This window comes from Panthera onca, chromosome D2, assembly GCF_046562875.1.
Source record: "Panthera onca isolate mPanOnc1 chromosome D2, mPanOnc1 haplotype 2, whole genome shotgun sequence".
NCBI classification, from domain to species: domain Eukaryota; kingdom Metazoa; phylum Chordata; class Mammalia; order Carnivora; family Felidae; genus Panthera; species Panthera onca.
In genome coordinates, this window is record NC_138349.1 from 34,190,414 (window position 1) to 34,212,844 (window position 22,431).

The window sequence follows — 22,431 nt, forward strand, 5'->3', positions numbered from 1 at the left end:
CTGGCGAGAGGCGGCGGCCGCTGCGGAGGCCTCACGCCCTCGGACTGTTGGGCCAGCGCCCGAGGGTCTTGGAAACCCCACTGGGAGAGCCCCCAGAACCCCTGCAAGACCTCCCCAGCTTCCTTCATCCTCCAGGGGCATCCCGTGTCCGAAACCTTGAAACCACCGATTTAAGTAAAATTGATTTAAGAGTGTCAGAGCTGGACTTTGGAGATCATTTTGTCCTGTGTTGCCCAGACTTCATCAAAGAAGCCACTCGGGTCCGGGGGTGGACTCCAAAGCACTTTGCAATGGGGCCACACCTTTTTTTTGGGGGGGGGGAGGGAATCATTTGTTTTAGCCTTGCTTAGTAACATGTGACATTGGGGTGAATTATTTTATTTCTCTGTTCCCCAGTGTTTTGTTTTTTTTTTTTTTAAATCTATAAAAAGAGAATAAAATATCTCATCGAGTAATTTTAAGGATTTTATAAAGAGATTAACACTTGGCATATAGTAATTGCTCTCACACACAATTATTATTTACTATAATAAATTATTAGTCTTCAATTATTAGTTATTATAATAAAAATGCATGTCAATTTTGCATTCTGAGCAACGAGCGATGATATAAAAATGCTCTCGTGTAAAAGGAAAAATCTTGAATAAACTTGACACCCCAGAAAGGCAAACTATCCTAGACCTCGAGGTGTATACACAGGCTGTGAATGTGTCTCAGCACCCCAGTTTGAGAAGCACTGGGCAATCCAGGGCTTACAGATAAGGAAACTGAGGCATAGCAAGAAGCGACTTGTCCAAGGTGGCCCCTGGTTAGTAATAAAAGCCAGGTTCCCTGCCCCTGCCCTGTGAGTTTCCACCACACCCGTCGTGTCTAGTTTTCTGTTAAATTAGGCCGTTGGAGAATGAAAAATGTGCCTGTGGCCCTAGACCCAGTGACCACTTCCCTGGCCAGCCACCCCCCCCTCCCCTTTGCCACACTGCTAGGCCTCTCCCAGTTGTGCATTCTGTCTTGTAGTTGTCTGTGTACTTATTAAGGATTTGGCACAGCGGCCTGAGGTGCTGTGTGGGGAGGAGATGCAGTCTGCTTATCGCTGTGTCATGTGTGTCTCAGTTGACAGTGTGACCTCTGAACTGAGGATCTGTTTGATTGCAAGTCAGTGGAAGATGTTCAACTGGAACCTTGAGTAAATTCAAGTTGTCAAACAGAACGAGTTCGCTTTCTGACACTGTTGGAAAAGGACAAGAGATTGAAATAAAGGGAACTCATATGGAATTTGGCAACTCTCTGGGGTCAGGGTATGTTAGCTTTTTGTGTGAGGGAAAAGGGAGTTGTCTGTGTTGAGAGGGAAGGAGAGAAGGGGGGTTGGCAGAAGTGGGGGGGGGATCCCATTATCATAGGCTAACGTGCCACGAGGACAGGATAGGTTTCCTCAGAGTGGGCAACCGGGGTGGGGTGTCAGGGCTAGAGGGCTTTCTCCATAATTACTCTCCGGAGTTCTTCCGATGGCAAAATGGTGAGTGCAAAGCTTCCCAAATTTTCTCCTTTTACATTGCCTTCATGGCACCCCTCAGGCCAAAAGAAATACCTAACAGTTGAATTTATTAAGCAGCTGGATCCAAATGACTTACTAAGACTTTATGTCTTAAGAGCTCAGTAGCCATCTGTGGAAACAAAAAATAATTTTTTTGTTTCATTCTTAAGCAGACATAGTGACTTCCCAGTGGGATGAGTGTACCTGTTGAGCTCTACAAAACTGGGAATCAGATTGGGCACTGCCACTCTCATTTCCTGCTCCACAATGACTTTCATGTGTCTGCTTTTTATCACAGTACCTCTGAAAACTGAGCGTTTTAAATGGGCTTCACGTTGCAGCTGTGAATGACCTAGAGCTAGTCGTTCACATGGAGACCAATGGATGTTGAGCAGCACCGTGTTTCCCTGGGCACCCAACCAAGCACATGTGGGCATGTGGCTAAGAGCACAGACTTGGAAACTCACCTGCCAAGACCAGAATTCAGACTGTACAACTCACCTTGGGATGTTGGGCAAGTTAGCTTCTAGTGTCTCAGTCTTTCCATATACAAAAAGGGAATAATAATAGAACTGATCTTGCTGGATCTTGAGGGGATTAAATGAAGCTCCTACATGTAAAAGCACTTAACACACAAGTCATCCAGTGCTCGACACTGTTTATAGACTTAAGGACTGACCACACATCCTTGTTGGCTGAGACAGTCTCCATTTATGAAATTATTATTAGAACCCTCATTCTTTTTCAAATTGCCCTGGTTTGGAGGATAAATTCTGTGACCATGGTACCCTTACATTTATTAGCTCGTTGGGTGCTCATTAAGTCGCCACAGACACTGGGATTTAAATTTAAGTGGTCTGGCTACGGGACCCCTGCTCTTAAACACCAGAGAAGTGCTTCTTCTTTTTTTTTTTAATTTAAAAAAAATGTTTATTTATTTTTTGAGAAAGAGATACAGTGTGAGCGGGGGAGGCACAGAGAGAGAGGGAGACACAGAATCTGAAGCAGACTCCAGGCTCTGAGCTGTCAGCACAGGCTTGACGCGAGGCTCGAACTCACAGACCGTGAGATCATGACCTGAGCCAAAGTCGGACACCTAACCAACCGAGCCACCCAGGCACCCCCAGAACAGTGCTTCTTAACCAGGGGTGATTTTTATACACACACACACACACACACACACGCACACACACTGTGGCTGTAGAGACATTGGTAATGTTTGGAGACACTTTGGTTGTCACAACTCAAAGGTTGCTACTGGAATTCAATGGGTAGGGGAGAGGTGGGAGCTACTGCTGGACACTGCACAAAGCACAGAACAGCCAATTGTCCAGCCCCCAAATGCCAATAGTGTTGAAGTTAAAGAACCCTGTAACAGGGGCACCTGGGTGGCTCAGTCGGTTGAGCGTCCGACTTCGGCTCAGGTCATGATCTCACAGTCTGTGAGTTCGAGCCCTGCATCGGGTTCTGTGCTGATGGCTCAGAGCCTGGAGCCTGCTTCCGATTCTGCGTCTCCCTCTCTCTCTGTCCCTTCCCTGCTCATGCTCTGTCTCTCTCTGTCTCAAAAATAAATAAAAACATAAAAAAAAAATACAAAAAAAAAAAAAAAAAAAGAACCCTGTGACAGATGCTATTGCCTCACCAGACTTGACTTCTGTTGTAAAGTCCCACCTAGTGGCAAAAGCCAGAAATGGTATTATTTTCCTTGTTGAGGTTTCCTGGGAAACTGTAATCCCTCTAACCACAGGTGAGCCTCAGCTTTGTGCTCTGACCCCAGGTGTGCATGGCTGCAAAATATCCTTGGTCCGTGGGACAGGATGTGAAGTCGTCAGGGTGAATTGACCTCACAAGTTCCTCAGAGTCAACATGGCCCGAAACTACAGGCTGAGCCCTCATTATGAGAGTTGCTTTTATTGCTCATGGTCATTACTTGCTATTATTACTATAGCTTTGTAATATAGTTTGAAATCATGATGCCTCCAGTTTTGTTCTTTTTTCTCAAGATTGCTTTAGCGAGTTGGGTCTTCCATGGTTCTACACAAATTTTAGGATTGTTTGTTCTATTTCTCTGAAAAGTGCCATTAGAATTTTGATAGAGATTGTACTGAGTCTGTAGCTTGCTTAATGTGGCCATTTTGACAATATTAATTCTTCTAATCCATGAGCATGAACTATCTTTCCATTTATTTTTGTCTTCTTCAATTTACTTCATCAATGTCTTATAGTTTTCAGTACATAGGTTTTTCACCTCCTTGGTTAAATTTATTCCTAGGTATTCTATTCTTTTTGATGCAATTGTTAATGGGATTGTTTTCTTAATTTCTTTTCCTGGTATTTCATTGTTAGTATATAAAAACACAACAGATTTTTGTATATTGATTTTGTATCCTGCAACTTTACTGAATTTGTTTCTTAGTTCTATCAGGTATTTTTGGTGAAGTCTTTAGGGTTATAAATAAAATAATGTTGTCTGCAAATAGTGACAGTTTTACTTCTTCCTTTTCAATTTAGATGCCTTTTATTTCTTTGTTCTGGCTAGGACTTCTAATACAATGTCGAATAAAAATGGCGAGAATGGGTGTCCTTGTCTTGTACTGGTATTATAGGAAAGGCTTTCAGCTTTTCACCATTGAGTATGATGTTAGCTGTGGGCTCGTCATATATGGCCTTTATTATGTTGAAGTACGTTCACTCTATACCCACTTTATTGACAGTCTTTATCGTAAATGGATGCCAAATTTTGCCAACTGCTTTCTCTACATCTATTGAGATGATCACATAATTTTTATCCTTCATTTTGTTAATGTGATATTTGATTGATTCGTGGATATTGAACCATCCTTGCATCCCTGGAATAAATCTCACTTGGTAATGGTGAATGATTCTTTAATTTATTGTTGAATTTGGTTTGCTAATATTTCGTTGAGGATTTTCACATCTATGTTCATCAGGAATAGTGTCCTGAAATTTTCTTTTTTCATGGTGTCCTCCTCTGGTTTTGGTGTGGGATAATGCTGACCTCATAAAATGAGTTTGGAAGATTTATCCCCTCTTCAATTTTTTGGAAGAGTTTGAGAGGGATAGGTTTTAAATCTTCTTTGAATGTTTGGTTGAATTCACCAGTGAAGCTTTCTGGGCCTGGACTTGTGTTTGTTAGGTGGGTTTTAATTATTAATTGAATCTCCTTACTAGTAATTGGTCTAGTATAGATTTTATATTCCTTCATGATTCAGTCTTAGATGATTGTCTATTTCTAGGAATTTATGTATTTCTCTATTTGTTCAATATGTGACATATAATTTTTTATAGTAGTCTCCTATGATCCTTTGTGTTTTTTCAATATCAGTTGTAACTTCTCTTTCGTTTCTGATTTTATTTATTTAAGCCCTCTTCCTTTTTTCTTGGTGAGTCAAACTACCATGTGATCTGGCAATTCTACTTCTGGGTATTTGTGGGAAGAAAATGAAAATTCTAATTTGAAAATATATAGGAGTGCTTGGGTGGCTTAGTTGGTTGAACATCCTACCCCTGATTTCAACTCAGGTCGTGATCTCAAGCCCTATGTCAGGCTCTGCACTGAGCAGGGAGCCTGCTTAGCATTCTCTCTCTCTCTCTCTCTCTCTCTCTCTCTCTCTCTCTTTCTCTCTCCCTCTCCCTACCACCCTCCTCTCTAAATTAAAAAAAAGTAAAGATATATGCACCCCTATGTTCACTGTAACATTGTCTACAATACCAAAGATATGAAAACAACCTAAGTGTCCATCAATGGATGAATTGATAAAGAAGATGTGAAAAAAAAAAAAGATGTGAGATACACACGCACACACACAATGGAGGACTTCTCAGCCATAAAGAATGAAATATACCATTTGCAACAACATGGATGGACCTTGAGGGTATTATGCTAAGTGAAATTAGTCAGAGAAAGACAAATACCAAATGATTTTGCTTATATGTGGAAGCTAAAAAACAAAACAAATGAGAAAAACAAAAACAAATTCACAGGGAACATAGTGGTAGTTGCCAGAAGGGAGGGGGCTTGGGGAGTGGGTAAAATGAGGGAAGGAAATCAGGAGGTGCAAACTTCCAGTTATAAAATAAGTAAGTCATAGCGATATCATGTACAACATGGTGACTGTAGTCACCAATATTGTTTTGCCTGTTTGAAAGTTTCTAAGAGAGCTGAGCTTGGAAGTTCTCATCATAAGAAAAAAAATTGTAATTAGATGATGGAGGTTAACTAAACTTATAGTGGTGATCATTTTGCAATGTATACAAATATCAAATCATTATGTTTATACACCCAAAACTAATATATTATTTGTTAATGTTATTTTTTAAAATTTTTTAATGTTTATTTTTGAGAGAGACAGAGACAAAGCATGAATGGGGAGGTGCGAGAGGGAGGGAGACACAAAATCCGAAGCAGACTCCAGGCTCTGAGCTGTCAGCACAGAGCCTTATGCGGGGCTAGAACCCAGGAACCGCAAGATCATGACCTGAGCCGAAGTCAGACGCTCAACTGACTGAGCCACCCAGGCACCCCTGTTAATGTTATTTTAATAAAAAATAAAACAAAATGGTATTAGGCTTAAAAAAAATACTATTATTATCATGCTCCTCTGCTTCTTCCACTCTAGATAAAATGATAGAAATGGAGACGAGGATTCACCAAGTGTAAATATGAACAGTCTGGTTTTGGGGCTAAAGGGAAGACCACATTGAAGGATGACTTCTGTGCCTGTTTATTTTATATTTTTAACCAGACAGGAGCAGAGGACTTTTTCTGCATGTGGTTTTTCAAATTTTCCTCTAGAAAAAGTTTACAAAGTTTGTATAAAAATGCTTGCTGGCCCATCGCTTCCTTTGCAAACCTCTCCTGTGAGTAGTCTATCCGTCATCTGTCATCTCCCTATTCACCTGACTGTATCGATCCGAGTTGAGACATAAGTCCTTGCAGACATCAGAGTGTCTCCTGCAAAATCAGGATCTACTCCAGAGCAGAATGCAAAGAGTGCTGCCGTCGTGTAAAGATTTTAAGTCTTCCTCCTACCTCTGTTCTTCCTATCCTGCTAAGGAGGGTTCCCGCCGCACCCCAGACCCAATTGCCCTGACCATGCCCAGCTGGGTAACTGCCTTGGCCAGGCCAGGCCAGGGTGGGTGGGGGAGGTGAAGGCCGCCTCGTGCTCTGAGAAAGGCCCCTGGTGCTCCTTCTTCCAGGCTGCCCCAGAGTTCCCAGGTAGACGAGTCCTGAGCAGCATTCCGGCACATCGGAAGGCATTGGAGACCAAGCCGCACCTGGGAAAGGGCAGGTGCTCTCGTGCGCCTCAGGCCTGTGGTCCTCTCCACTGTCCGCCTCGTACCTGTGAGACGGAAGAAGGAAGCCCAAGTAGGAGCTGGAAAATGGAAACGCTAAACCCCAGAGGGACAAGTAATCAGCCCCCGGTGGTGAAATACTCACATACCAGAGCCCAGGGCAGGGATCTTTAAACAAGATCTGGTGGCCCAACCACAGCTAGCACATGCAATGTGTCCTATAAATTAGAAAAAGTGCCCCCTCTGAGCAGACGGTTAGGAAAAGGCACCTCTTCCTCAGGGTTGATGCAGCCAAGGCTCCGGGCTTGGCAAGCGGGGCCTGGCTGGGTTTCAGCCTGTGCACGCGCCCCTCAGGCAGGCATCCTCTGCAGGGAACAGCCCGCTCGTTCATTCGCTGTGGCTCTGCCTCAGAGCGTGTGGGCTTGTGGCAGCAACGGTCCTTCCCGCTGGCTCTTCCTGCCCACTGGTTTCTGTCCAGGCTCTCAAAGGCCAACCCCTACCCTATCACCAACTGGGCAAGGCCCCGCGTGTGTCTCACTGGGCCAATCATTTGCCCGGGGAATTTCCTCCAGCTCCCTGTTGCGGGTGTCTCCCCTGAGGAATTGAAGAGCAGAAAGCAAGGGTCGGCCTTGCAGCAGCTGTGAGGACTGAGATGTACAAAGGGGCTGACTCCCTTGTGCTGAACAGCCAGGCCTGACCACTGTCATTGGAGTCCCAGCGTGACTCTTTCCTGAGGTAGATAAAAAGGGTGGGACCGGTCCGAAAGCAGCTCCTGCTTCCCTGAGGGGGACTTAGGAGCCAGTAAAGTCAAGGATCAGCTCCACTTCTGAGGTAACTTTGGAGGAGGACAGTGAGGAACAGGCCGACTGGCAGGGTGGGTGGGGGAGAATAAGAATATTACTACTACTACCAGCAATCAAACATCTATGTGGTAATTACCACATTCTAGGTGCTATCTTAAACACTACTATTAACTCATTTAATCTTTGTAATGATTCTGTGAGGTACTGTGGTGGTTATAAGATATGGCTGCAAATTTTTTCATATACCTCCCTTCAAAAGGTGGAGGCTAATTTTCCTCCCCTTGCACTCTGGCTGGACTTACTTTCTTCTAAAGAGTGACTATAGCAGAAGTGATGTGATGTGACGTCACAGGCTAGGTCACACAAAGGATGTACCTTCTGCTGGCGCTCTCTCCAGTATCTCTTGCTCTGGCGGGTGAGGCAGCCACCATGTTGTGAGGATCCTCAAGCAGCCCAGTTAGGGAGAAACTAAGGCCCCCTGCCACCAGCTGGCACCAACTTACCAGCCACAGGAGTAAGCCACCTTGGAAACATCTTCCAGCCCCAGCTGAGCCTTCGACTACTGTGCCCCCGACCTACCTCTGACGGAACCTCAGGAGAATTCGTGACAGAGTCGCCGAGCTAAGCTGCTCCTGAATACTTGACCCGCAGAAACTGAGGTAATAAATGTTTATTGTTGTTATAAGCCACTGAGTTTGGGGGTAATTTGCTTCATAGCAAAAGATAAGGAATGCCAGCTGGTACTTTTATTATCTCTATTTTACAGATGTGAAAACGGAAGCATAGAAAAGTCATGGAATTTGCTTTAGGTCCTGGTAGATGGGATCTGAGACCAGGCGGTCTGGCTCCAGGGCCTGTGCTCTCAAGCCCTATGGTAAATCTGTCAGGACTCAAAATCATAAGAAGACTGAGACCTGTGGCAGAGACACAGCTCGGGGGACTCAGCAGTGGTCCCAATGGCTTGGGTCCTGCTCGTTTTACCAATGGGCTCTAGTCTTCCTGTCCAAACTGGGAGTTACCAGAAAGCTTTCCAATGCATTTCTTGCTTGCTTAAATTGGCCGGAATTAACTCCTGTTGCTTGTCAGCAAGAAGCCTGATCAATGGGAAGAGACCTATCCTCCCCAAACCCTGCTGCTGTTTTAAGGACAGAGACTTTTCTTTTTTTTTTTTTTTTTAATGTTTATTCAGTTCCTGGGAGAGAAAGACAGAGCATGAGCAGGGGACGGGCAGATGGAGAGGGAGACACAGAATCTGAAGCAGGCTCCAGGCTCTGAGCTGTCAGCACAGAGCCCAATGCAGGGCTCAAACTCACGAACTGTGAGATCATGACCTGAGCTGAAGTCAGTTGCTTAACTGACTGAGCCACCCAGGCACTCCGAGACAGAGTCTTTATTTTAATGGCACCGGGAAGAAGGAATGTTGCTGGTTACCTCATTCCAGGCTTCTGAGGAGAGAAGCAATCAAAGGCTTCAGACACACAATTTTAAACTCAGAAAGGAATGCAGTTTAGGGATGGCCCATCCCTACTTAAGTGGCAGCTTTTCTCTGTGGTCCCCTCTTGGCCAGGAGCCACCCTGGCCCTCCTAGTAAGGAAAGTGGTCCACTCGGCACACACAGATGGGGCACTTACCGCAAGCCAGACACGAGGCCCAGCCCGAGAAAAGCAAAGGCAGGAGATGAGTGGTGCCAGCCCAAGCCCAGAAGAGCCTTCTACAGTCCAGGATGTGGCTTCACTGAAATTCTGCAGGTCCCAAGGAGACCGAAGTCTCACACAGAGTGTGGCATAATTCATCTTGCATCATTTTTCTTTCTTTTTTTTGGCTACTTTATTTGTTCTGGGTTTCTGATTACAAAACAGGAAGATTTAGAAAATGCAAGAAATAACTCAGAGAAAATAAACCCAGACATCATTCTTCCATACAGAGATAACCCCATGGGATTTTGCTGTATAGCCTTCTGGTGTTTTTTTGTTTTTGTTTTTGTTTTTATTTTTGTTTTTGTTTTCTGTGCATTTGAGGCTGCCTGTTGGCATACAAGCACTTTACAAATTGGGGGGTTGGGAGTTCATTCATGCTGCACATGCTATTTTTTTTTTAATGCTTTTATTCATATTTGAGAGAGAGACAGAGCACAAGTGGGGGAGGGGCAGAGAGAGATGGAGACACAGAATATGAAGCAGGCTCCAGACTCTGAGCTGTCAACAAAGAGCCAGAGCCCGACGCAGGACTCCAGCCCACGAGCAGCGAGATCATGACCTGAGCCGAAGTCAGACGCTCAACCAACTGAGCCACCCAGGTGCCCCTGCACATGCTATTTTGTAATACACATTAAAAACATTTCCTGGGACTCATTTTTCTATTCTGTCCTTCAGTTCTCTCACGCACGTGGCTGCCCCATGATGTATTTAGTGCACCTCTTGCTGCCCAGGGAGGGCTTGGCTGCAAGATCCAAGAGTGCCCCTGTAAACTACATACACTTTCCAGCGACGGCTCCCAGAGGTCAGTCCTTGCTTCAATTCCCACTGATCTAAAGCGAAATGAAAAAAATATAGACCACATAGTTTTGTGGGGCTTTTTAGTTTTTGCTATTTTTTATTATAGAGAGGGAACGCACGAGCAGGGGAGAGGGGCAGAGGGAGAGAGAAAGAGAGTCTTAAGCAGGCTCCACTCTCAGCACAGAGCCTGACTCAGGGCTGGATCCCACAACCCTGGGATCGTGACCTGAGCCAAAATCAAGAGTCGGATGCTCCACTGACTGAGCCACCCAGGTGCCTGTTGACCACATAGCTTTTCACGAGGCTAAACACATCCACTTTTTTTGGAGGTTATATCCTGCCTACTTTTGTATTAAACTTCTTTTTCTTTTAGAGCAGAGTATTTATGGCAGTCATTTTTAAAAGGAAGCAACGCTATGGAACTCATGGAGATTCATAACAAAAAATTATCCTGGCCTGTGCAGTCCTGAAGGCTAGGAACAACTAGGCCCCCAGGGGACCCAATCAAAACACAGCAGCCCAGCTTGTGGTGATAATGAGGGCACAAGGATTATGTAAGGGCACGTTCACACTCATGCTCTTATCTCATCTGAGGACAGCTCTCCGGGACACGAAGTATATTTTACATGGGATACTATAGTCTTACAGATGAAGTCTTATATACTTACAGATAAAGCAGAAGGCCATGTGGCAAGAGGAGGGAGTCCAGCTCAAGCGGCTTGTTAGGTCCCAGTCAAGCAGACCCAGGTTCCTGACTCCCATCCCAGTGACCCTGGAGGGACTCTGAGCCACAGCTTTGAGGTGATGCTGGGTCCCACACAGAGTACTAATATACAGTTGCAGAATTGAACTTGTTGGAACATTCTAGAATTCTACTTTAGGAGCCACAAAGCTATAACACGCTTAAGTGAACACAGACCCAGGTCTAGAGGTCTCTGTAGCTCTTGCTCATCCCTTGAGCCTATGTGCTTAACTGCTCCCCAGCTGCCTGCGAAGGTGCAGACTCTGGGAGAATCCTGGGCACAAGCAACCACAAGCCCAACAGTGAACTTCAACAGAAATGCCTGACCATTTGGGTGGCCGCCTTCACGGCTTGACTCCTGGTTCTGTAACTCACTTAGTCAAGTGACGTGATTGCTCTAGACCTTTGCTTCCTCATCTGTAAAATGGGAATAATAACGTCTCCCTCACAGGCTTGTATAATAAGGAAAATGACTGTCAGGCCTTTAGCATGGTGCCTAGCACATAAGTGCTTAAAGGCTTAACAAACGTAAAGATTATATATTTTTTCAGCACCCGACACATAGAGGATGCTTAAAATATTTTTTAATAATTGAGTAATTAAATAGATGAATGAACGAACGAATGAAAAGGAAATTTTGAGGTTTTCTGTGCAGTCTGGATATCTCCCTCTGCTAAGGCATGGACCTCAAGAGTCTGCTGTGACAATGTGTGGACAGCCAGGAGGGAAGGGAGTGAGCCATCACCATATTAGCATTCTCTCCAACACCCACCCTCCGCCCCCCCCCCCCCCCCCCCCGCAACACACAAAGAGATAGAGGAAATTAAAAGGCAGGGCTAGAGGACAAGGTACACAAGAGAAGTAAATTTGAAGAGGAGAAGCATAGTGTAGGACATGCTCTGAGCATGGGGGCCTTCTTTTCCTGAGAAATCCAAGCTCAGGTGATGAAGGTCTAAAAGGACAGAAGAGACATGTCAAGGAAAGAGGGAGTTTGGTGGGGGCTCAAGTCACCAAAGATGGGGTCCCGCTGAGGGCCTGGAAGACACAGTTGGCCCTCCCTGAATGGCGCACTCAGTGGTCCATCTCCTCTGTGATGCACACGTTCACCACCAGGGGCCGACAGGCAGTCCCACAAAGGGCTCCAGGGGTACAAAGCTGCTGGAGGATTACCAGCACGGGGCCGTCAGAACCCAGGGAGCTGGGTGTTCTGTAAGGGAAAGATGCCAGACCCACTCAGGTGGCCAGCTCAGGAGCTGTGTGTCCTTGCACAAGCCATCAGGCACCAACTCCTCTCGCAATGAAAATGTTGAACAAAATAAGCTTCTCTGGAAACCTCACCAGCCAGGGTCTGGTAGAAGAGTTTGGGAAGACCTTGAAAAGCTTCTCCATACTGCCCCCTAGTGGCACTTGGCTCCAGAAAGTTTGTCAAAGCTCAGGCGTCTGTCTGTCCCACCCACCCATCCATCCAACCATCCATCCATCCAACCATCTTTCCTTCTTTCCACTCAAAAACACTCTGCCAGTTGTTGGGGACCCCATAGCAAATGATATACTGTCTCTGTCCTAAAGGGAAACTCACAGAACATGGATAAATATAAAACCATTAAGTAACTATTCCACAGGGATCTTAGACTGAATGTTGTGGGAGGTTGACGGGGATGGTAGCTGGCTCTCCTAGGGGCGCAAGCAGAATTCACAGAAGAGCTGGTTGGTCATTCAGCAGACAAGCACTGAGTGACAAACAGAAATGCCCTGGGGCGGAGCATGGCAAGTGCTAACTCCGGCAGCACATGAACATCACCAGAAGGTGAAGAGCAGACCCAGGAATGCAGTGGGAGGGTGAAGCAGGGACCACTCTGGAGCATTGCCCTAATCTGCTTTCTAGGCTTTTCTTCCTCCCTCCCTTCCTTCCTTCCTTCCCTCCTTCCTTCCTTCCTTTTCTTTCTTTCTTTCTCTCTCTCTCTCTCTCTTTCTCCCTTCCTGCCTTCCTTCCTTTCTTTTTTAAATTTTTATTTATTTTTGAGAGAGAAGGAGAGAGACAGAGACAGAGACAGAGGGCTAGCAGGGGTGGGGCAGAGAGAGAGGGAGACACAGAATCCTGAGCTGTCAGCACAGAGTGTGGTTCCAACTCATGAACCACGAGATCATGACCTGAGCCGAAGTCGTATGCTTAACCCACTGAGCCACCCAGGTGCCCTTAGGCTTTTCTTAAGGAAAAAACTATTAGAGCAGTTTCTCAACTCTCTCCCCCCACATGGGGTTTCATTTGGGACACACAAAAACCCAGTGTTTAAAAAACATTTCTTCTGTCCTGGTATCTTAGGTTTGGTGGCTGAATTCACTTTTGAGGCCACTTTAAAAGGTCTTTGTTTCTGCAGAGGGAAAACCAGAGGGAAGTCCTAAGGGGTCTGTGACAAATCAGAGCCGACTGCTCTGGTGTGTTAGGGGAAGTGTCTCCTCCCAGGAGCCTGGTATGTCTATGAGGACTGTTTCAGCTCTCCATATGGAAGGGGGTGGGGGAGGGGGGGAGAGGCCAGGGTCCATGTCTTAGGGACAGTAATGACCTGAAAGAGCAGAGCCACAAGAAGAAAGGGGTGACCAGATGGTCCCTGGAGCTGCATTTGAAATTGGAGCTCAGAGGTGCTGAGTGACACCCAAATGAACAGACTGGGCTCTTGTTGCTGGTGGGGCCTCAAATGAGTTTTTAAGGACGAAAGCACCTTAGAAAGGGGACGTGGAGGCGCAGACCATATGCACTCCCACACACTATAGAAATGCTGCAGGAGGATGCATACATCCCTGTTGGTTGTCCTTTCCAACTCCATCCTGTGACTGGTAAATTTCCCACATTATGAGTCCCACCTCCCAGGATCAAAGGCTGATTGATGCTGGCTTTCCTAACCCCCTTGTAACAAGGCATAAACCCTAGGCTTACCCATTCAGACATTCGGGATAGACTTGGCCTCCAGGGGAGGACAAGAGGAACTCGAGGCTGCATGGACTCTGTTCTGGGGTAAGGGTTAGGGCACAGTTGTGGGGTTCCTAGCATCCAGGGGCCAGCATCAACAGTGCAAGCCATGCATGGTGCCTGTGCCCTGGGGTAGTCCCCGCCGTGAGGGCGTTGTCCCAGGCTGGAAGTCTGACACTGGTTGTCTGACCCTCCCCTCCAAGACCCTGCGAGCTGCATAACGCCTCTGCTGATGAATCCAGCCAACTGGGCTCCTGCGAGAACGCTGCCCCCATTGTGCTAACAGTTTTGCTCAGCCTCAGAGCCCTGTGGACTGGCTTCATCCCAGTCCCAACCGCCTGGGAAAGCAAGCAGCCTTAACTGAGCATTTTCTGAGTGCAGGCAGCGTGTCTCTTCTTTCCGTAAGTGATGCAGGAACGAGGCTAAGAGGCCTGGCTAACTTTCTCCCAGTTTGCTTTCCCTCTGTCCAAACTGCATTGCAAAATCAGCCGTGTCTGTCTTGCCAACCGCTCACCTCCCCTTTCCCCTCCTCTCTGGCAACCCTTGCTGTTTCTAGCAATTGCCAGCAGAATGGGGCCCAGCATCACCTGGCCTTGAAGAGGGGCCCTGAGGGAGCGTGTGAGTGAGTGTGGGGCAAGGTGGGGGCGCTGGCTCACACCCCAGGAGATGGTGGCTTCCCCAGGCTGCCTCTGCCTGACCACAAGTTAGAAAAGAGCATCTCCCTGGAGGAAGTTGCTGACACGGTGCTTTCTCTTTTCTTATCCTGGCTTCTCTACGGTTTTATGCATGGGGCAGTCTTGTTCTCTTTCTTTCTTTCTGGGATGGGAGGATGAGATTTTCTGGATTCAGTTTCTTCTACCTCCTTAAAAATAACACATACCATTTACTGCCCCTCATGGTGTGACAAGCACTATATGTGCACCCACTGATGTAAATCGCATGACAATCCTGTGTGGGAGGTGATCGGTACATTAGCATCTCATTTTACAGGTGAGCAACGGAGATGGGAGACTGCACCTACCAGGAGTCTTTTGGTTACAACTAATAGGAATCCAACTCAACTTGAACAAAAAGAATGGTAAGGAGGAGGGCGAGGGGAGAAGAGAGGAGGCGGAAGGAAAGAAAAAGACGGAAGAGAAATGTACCAGCCCAGGTAAGCAAAAGTCCAGTAGGTAGATCTAGCCTGAGGCATACCGGGACCCTGGTGCCCAAATGACCCGTTTGGGCATCTGTTTGTGCCTCCTCTTTTTTTTTTTTTCTGATTGGCTTTGTTTCAGGCAGCCCATCAGCCCCCCAGCAGGAGCACAGAAGCCCCAAGCAGCTCTTCCTACTTCCTACCAACTCATCATGCTCCTTTCTGGCACTTTGGGCAGAATTCCCAAAGATGGCTGTCGTGGGCTGGGTTGGGGTCGCATGCCCAGCCCTGGGATCTGGACTGAGACTGTGGGAGGGCAGGTTCCACAGAGAAGAGTCAGAGAGCTGAGACCAAAGACAGGGTGTGTGTGGGGGGAGGGGGGTGGTCTGCAGCAGGGGATGGTGGTGGGGGATCCGCAGCACGGAGGCGGGGGGAGGGGGGGGGGGAATCTGCAGCCGGAGCTGGAGGGGGTAGTCCGCAGCAGGGGGTGGGGAGTGGGGGATCCGCAGCAGGAGGTGGAGGGGGGTCCGCAGCAGGAGGTGGGGTAGGGGGTCTGCACCGATGGGGGGGTGGTCTGCAGAAGGGGGGGGTAGGGGTCTGCAGCAGGGGGTGGTAGTGGGGGATCCGCAGCAGGGGGTGGGGGAGTGGAGGGAATCTGCAGCAGGGGACAAAGTGTGTGACTAAGCGTCTGCTGCTATGACTTCATCTCAAGTCCATGAACCACCTGGGAGAGCCAGACTCTAGTTCTGTTTTGGTCACTAACTAGCTGGGTTACCCTACGGACTTCACCATTTAGAGCCTCACTTTCCTCCTTTGCAAAATAAAGATAATACGTCTCCAACCGTCCTCACAGAGTTGCTGTAGATATCAAGTTAGACCTTGAATTAAAAAGCACTTTGAAGAGTTACATGTAAAGTATCATATTATTCTTTTGTATATCTTCCATTTGGTTTGTTGAAATTAGCTTAAAACCTTCCATATTTTCCTAACTCCCTTTCTTATTTCCCTTTTTAAAAACTCATTACATTGGGGTGCCTGGGTGGCCCAGTTGGTTAAACCTGAGACTTGGGCTCAAGTCATGATCTCATGGTTCATGGATTTGAGCCCCACATCGGGCTCTGTGCCGACAGCTCAGAGCCTGGACCCTGCTTCAGATTCTGTGTCTCCCTCTTTCTCTGCTCCTCCCCTGCTCACTCTCTCTCTCTCTCTCTCTCAAAAATAAATAAATATTTAAAAAAAAACCTTTTTTTTAAATAATAAAACTTGTTACAAAAGCAACCTACACTATAAGCAATTTTTAAAAATAGAGAAAAAATTAAATTAAAGGAAAAATGACTTATAATCTCACTGTCTTTAAATAACTACTACTAACATTTTGGTATTATATCTTCCTTGTCTTTTTTTCTGTGTGTATGGACACATGTATGTTTTAAAACAAAAGTGGCACATTATAATACACTTTATAAATCTGCTTTTTCCCGTAAGTAATGTTGCACACATTGATATGTGGCATTAAATATTTTCCCACAACATTAATTTCATAGCAGAATGGTCTTCCATTGTTCAGCAGAACTCCTCTTGTTACACATTGGGATTATTTCTAATTTCTCCCTAATAACAAAACTACTACAGAATACATCCTAATAACTAAATACTTGTCCATATTCATGACTATTTCCTAAGAAAATTTTCTAGATGTGGAATTTCTGGGTCAAAGATTTTGCAACACTCTCAGGCTTTGGCATCTATTATATACCCAGAAACGTACCAACTTATGCTCCTGCAAATTGGAGATCTGTGTTCATTCCTGCATCAGCTATTACAATAGGACTTGTCATGTTTTAAAACTCTTACAACTTTGATATCCTTTTTCTTTTTGAATTTAGATCCATGATTACTTCCCTTTGATTACTTTCTGCTGGTGGGGGGGCCTCAGAAGACCAAAGTTCACACCCATGTTTAGAAACTGTATGACTTCTAGTAAGTTACTTAAAATTTTTTTAACGTTTATTTGTTTTTTGATATAGAGAGACAGAGCGTGAGCAGGGGAGGGGCAGAGAGAGAGGAAGACACAGAATCTGAAGCAGGCTCCAGGCTCTGAACTGACAGCATGGAGCCTGACACGGGGCTAGAACTCACGGACCATGAGATCATGACCTGAGCTGAAGTCGGATGCTCAACCGACTGAGCCACCCAGACACCCCTCTGATAAGTTACTTAATTTCAATGAAAAACAGTGTCCATGTCTATAAGATAGAAATCAAGTCCTGCCCTTGGCCTGCTTGCCTCACAGGCTATGAAAGATCTAATGAGAAGTGGGTGTGAAAGTCCCTTTGAAGAAGTCAGTTCCTGCACACCTGCCCAGGACGCTTCATATTTGCGCATTTGTCCACGAGGGAAGTCAGTCTCCCAGATGGCCCCGGGGAGGGATGCTTCCTGGTACTCATTCTCTAGTGTGTAGGCATCTCCCCTTGAGTCTTGGCTGGTCCTGAGTCTTATTTCTAAGCGGTAGGTGCAGTAGAGGTGACACCGTGTGACTCCTGAAGCTGGCCACGAGATGATCTAAAATTATAAAAGCGTCTTCAAGAGAGAACCACCCAGCTGGCACTATCAGTCCACAAAACCATGAGAGGTAGTAATAAATGTTTTAAGCCACTAGGTTTAGGGCTGTGTTGTTACACAGTAATGATAAGCGAAACATCTGCCAAATCTTCCAGTACTTTGAATCTGGGAGCAAGTCTAAAGCTTAATGGTTAAAAGTGGCTTTGGAACCAGACAGCCTGGTTCTCAATTTTTGCCAACAATCTGTCTGCAGCTACATCATCTTGGGTAAATTATTAAACTCTCTTGGCCTTACTATACCAATCAGTAAAATGGGCATGACAATAGGACCTGCCTCATGGCACTGTTGAGACCATCAGATCAGATAATGCACATAAAGTCCTTAGCGCAATATCTGGCACATGGTCCTCATACATTTCAACTATAATGGTGGTGATAATCCCTGCCGATGAAATGCCTCACTTACTTGGCTTCCTTAATTAAGTTTCTTAAAGAGTATATATCAAAATACCCTATATTTTTATCCCCCACCCCCCACCTGAACCACCATCCCTGTGACGTCTTCTCTGGGCATTCAGGGAATATTCAACATTTCCAACCTTGGAGATGTAGTTTGGGTTAATGTCCCAAGACCAGACTGAAGGTATTTCTAAATGAGTTTCCAAAAATCAATTTCCTTAAAGAAATGTTTTACGTTTGTTGACGTCATTGATCAAATATTTACTTGATTTATGGTCACATTCTTGAAGTCTGCTCTGCGTTATCTTTCGCACCCATGTTTGTTTAAGGGCTGAATCATACTTCTTGTTCCTCAGTGATTCTTCTGCAAATTCTACAGTTTAGGTATTTAGGGATAAGCCAGGTATTTCTTAAAGACAGTCAAACAGCTGTTTCTAAAAGGCCCTCATTCACTTGGTCTAAAAACATCTATTGAGCACCTACTACGTGCCAGACTCTAGTCTGGGCATAAGAGATGGAAAGGGATGATGACCCAACCTCTGACCTTAAGAAGCTCACAGTTTGTTGGGGGTGGAGTAGATGGAGGGAGAGAATGACAGGCAAGTGAAAGGTAATCATAATACTGGGAGGAAAGGGCAATGGAAGAAAGGCATAAGAATCATGGAATCCCAGAGAACACTGATGGGGGGAGCAGATGGACCTGAGACCTGGTGGCAGATTCCCACCCAGCAGCCATTCCCGAGCCTCTCCTTCTCTGGCATCAGGGGGGCCTTTAGCAAAACACAATGCTCTGTGTTCTTCACACTGTTTCCTTTGTGGGGCCAACTGTCCTTCCTAGCCATCTTGCAGGTGGGCCATCAGATCAAGTTCAACTAATAGGAATGTGAACAGGGTACGTCCCAGTTTCATGCAATTAAGAGCTGGTGCCCTCGCTTTCCTCCCTCTTTCCCTTGCTGCAGTGACCTTAGAGGTCTCATGGTCCCAGGGGTTTGGCCACAAGACAAAGGAGGGCCACGAGCTCACAAAAATTGTGAGGTGAGCAAGAAGTAAACCTATACTGTGTTAAGCCACTGAGATTTCAGGGTTTACTTGTTACCTAAGCTTTGCCTGGCCTGTTCTAATATGCTATGCAATCCCGTGCTAGTTAATGAGATGTAGGAAAGTGCACTGTGCAGTTTCTAGATGGATATCTCCCTTTCCAATACATTTTCTTTTATTGGAAAAAGGAGATCGGCATATAGGAGTACTCATTCATTACCCAGGCTAGCTGTCTGTTTCTTGGTTTTTGAAAATATATCTCATTAGAGACATGTGATGTTTGGAACTGCAGCAGCCATTCTGTGAGCATGAGTACAAGACCAAGGGAATTATAAAGATGACAGACCACAGTCTTCATATTGTGAAACTGGAATTGTCTGGTTCCATATTTCTTTTTAAACAAACAACAAATGTCCCAATGGTATTAGCCTTTCTTGTTACAAATATCCCCACTTTTGAAAGTTCATGTTACAGCCACTTTGCTTTCATGAAGGACCAACTTTAGTATCTGTTTTTGATGACTGAAAGAAAGCCATTATAGAGGCAGCACACCCCCTGAGCAGTGAGAGTGGCACCACCAGGAGCTACACTCAGCATCTCGGCATCATGCTGCCAAAACTTGCGTCTGGGAACATCTCTGTTCTGTCTCAATTGATTTTCTGCATCCGTTAGCAGGATGTGTCCTAAGGTGTCAGAAAAGCCTAAGAAAGGTTGTTTTTTTGGTCTGGGAATGCTCAAAAAAATTTCCATATAAATTAATGGTAATTGCTTCTTCACTTACCACCATTTTGGCTTAGGAAAGGTTTCATAGGGCCCCTGTACTTTTGGATAGTGGGGGAAAACCTGTATCTGCATCTGGATGCATCTGCCCTGATATTACTTGCAAATGAGGATGAGGAGTTGGTTATAATGGATAAGTAAAACGAATGGAGGTTCTTGGGGGTAGGGAACGTCACTTTCATCTCCTGTCTTCTCTTCATCCCCATCCGCACCACAGTCATTGCTGAAAAACAAAAATAATCCCGGACAGTATTTCTCCAGCTGTGATGTGCTTTCAAGTTCATTTTCTGGCTTTAAGATGAGAGAGGAGTGGCAGCATTATGTAGGGGCTAAGAGCTCAGTCTCTAGAGGAAGACACAGTCAGGTTCAAGTACTGGCCTTGCCACTCTCATTGCTGTGTGACCTTGGACAAGTGACCTAAGCTCTCTAAACCATAGCTTCCTCATCTGTATAATGGAACGATGATAGAAATCCCATATACATAGTGTTACTGTGAGGACAAAATGACATCACACATAGGAAGTTTTAGCATATTGCTTGGGACACTAAACATGCTTAAGACCCAGGATTCCTTACAATAAATTGGACTTTGGTTTTGATGACATCCTAGCAGGCCGGCTAGGGCAGGTGCTGCCATTCCTAACGCAGAGTGAAGGAAACTGAGGCTTAGGGAGGTTAAATGACTTGCTCTAAGTCAGAGCCAGATTTTCATCCCACAGTCTGGTGCTTCCCATTTCGGGGGTCTTTCCAGACTAATGCGTTTCATTGAAATTGCCAAAGACGTAAAACCAAATAAGATTTAAATGTTGAGATGCTTCATTTTTGATTTCCAATGAACAGAATCATTTCCGTGAAGTTCACTCTTTCAAGAGAAGGGAGTTTTTCCCATAGCATATGTGCGAATGTGAGGTTGTCAAATTTATATTGAAAAATAATATACTCTGGATGTTGTTCTTAGTCCTCCAGTATCAGCTCCCCGCCACCTGCCGCCACCTTATAAAAATCAAGAGAAAACGCACACCTTCGCAAGAGTCTACGAAAGGAGGCAGAGGTGCTGTCTGTAGAATTTGTGAATCAAACAGCAAACCTGCCACTTTTCTAAGCCTTTTTCTTCTCCTTCATTAAAACCTTTGTTTATGATCTCCTTCGATATTTTATCACTCGAAACAGTCTGCTTTCTGTGGCTTTTGTGGCTACGTGACTCTGGACAGCAAGTTAGGAGGATATGAAGGAACGCCTTTTACTGCGTCAGAATCTGGATCCACGCTCCTGCCCTTCCTCTACACCCTCACCCTTTGTCATCAGAAAGTGACCAATATAACCCAGGCCATTTTCTTTAAGTTCTGCTTAATGATTCACTTTCAACATAAGTCCAGGAACAAACACTATTACAACTTGAATATTATTTGTTTTCTTAAACCTAGCTCAGTCATCACCTCCTTTGGAAAGTCTCTCCTCTTTCCACAGTGGGGTGACTTCTAGTGGGGCACTGACATCACTGTGCTGTAAGTGATCTGCAATGATATCCGCCCTGCCTTGGCTCTGCTAAAGGTGGGCCCTGCCATACCCTCTCTCCACCTCTAGTGTCTAGCAAGGCATCTTACCCGTTGCACATGGGCTAAATGTTTGCTGAATCAAGTAAGGAGATCAGTGCCTAGTACATCCCCTGAAATGGGTAAGATTTCTTCAGGAGACTTACCTGTAATACCTGTTAAAACATTGTAGCGGAAGATGTGCTGATCCTGGGGTTAAATCAATATACTGAGTCTGGTAGGTAAGAAGGTGAAGGTTATTATCAGATGCGAACTCATTCTCTAGGGTGCATACCATTCCTTCTTTCTCTGGTTGCTTCATTTGGGAGATACAACGTTAATTAGATTCTCTCTGAGGTCTCCTGTCTCCTTCTGGACTGCAGCAAGCTCCCCAGGACTCAGTGTTCTTTGATCCTTTCTTCCTGTCTCCAGATTCTATGCAAATCCTTGACCTTTCACCCTTGGTTGGGTGCCACCACTAAATTGGCCACTTGGATGTCTTGCCAGTATTTCCCACTCAACTGTCCAAAGCCAAAATATCATTAGATTCAAAGCAGAGAGCACAACACAGAGATAATAAGGAGAAATAAAGACACCCAGGCCAACAAACCACTGGATTTGCCTTAGGAAGACAGAGCGTTAAAGATCTTGGAAAGGGTAATTTTGCTAGAATCACAGTACACAAGCCTAAGTGGTAAGGGCTCTCATGACCACTGCCTTTGAAAGCCTGGGCCTCCCTTGCTTTCTTGCCAACCCACTATGGACAAGCTAGTCCCCTCTCTGGGACTCTGTTTCATCAGAAAGTCAAGGTTGAACTAGATGAGCAGTTCTCAGCCTTCAGTAAAACACCACAATGCCCTGGACAGCTTGTTAATAATGCAGATTCCATGCTCCCCACCCCCAGACATTCTGATTTAGGAAATAGAACTAGGAGAGGCCAAGGATCAACATTTTCAAACGCGCTCCAAGGGTGAGGTGATTTTCTGGACCAAAAATGCTCAAGTAGATGATCTCCTAGTTCCCTTCCAGCCTGGACATTCTCTCAGTTGCCATGTTTGGGAAGCAGAGGG